Source organism: Eurypyga helias, unplaced genomic scaffold (genome assembly GCF_000690775.1).
Source record: "Eurypyga helias isolate BGI_N326 unplaced genomic scaffold, ASM69077v1 scaffold25798, whole genome shotgun sequence".
Lineage (NCBI taxonomy): Eukaryota > Metazoa > Chordata > Aves > Eurypygiformes > Eurypygidae > Eurypyga > Eurypyga helias.
This window is the reverse complement of record NW_010269247.1, coordinates 65,499-66,141: the sequence shown is the minus strand read 5'-3', so window position 1 is coordinate 66,141 and position 643 is coordinate 65,499.

Below are 643 nucleotides of genomic sequence, written 5' to 3'. Positions count from 1 at the left end.
TCCTGCAATAGCAAAAAATCTGCCAGGTGTGCCCAAACCATCCATGCAAATGGGTTGTGACTGTGTTAAAGAGAAAGAGAAATGAACCCCGGCAAACCCTGACAACAGGGTCTTGGAAAAAACCCCTTGCCTGCCAGGACATGGGACCAAACTAATACTGAGCCTGCAGTGAAACACTAACACCTTCAAGGAGTTTTTTAAAGCTTTTTCTCATGCCATTTAGCAGCTGCAGCGCTGGAGGGGCAGCACCAGATGTCCAGCCACAGCACAGCGCAGGAACCTTCGCCTCACCCAGTTCCAGCTCTCTGTTCCGCTGCCAGAAATGCATCTTCTCTCTAAAAAGCTGTATTCTGAGACCTTTCCTGGTCAGTAGGGTGTCTTTCAGGTGTGTTCGAAGCTGAAAGCGCTCGCATGCCCTTGCACATGCAGGCGATTCGGCTCTGAGGACCACCGGTACCAGTGGCACAGCCTTTTGCTCAGGTGCCAATGGAAACCGGCCCCTCATCCTTCCCGCCACCACGGAACATGTCAGGCTCATTTCAAGCACCAGCTCTGCTTGAACACATCAGACCGGGGGCAGCTCAAGGCCTTCCGTTTGTGTGCAGCACCGAACGCAAGCGCGTGGCCCTGGCTGCGGCACTGG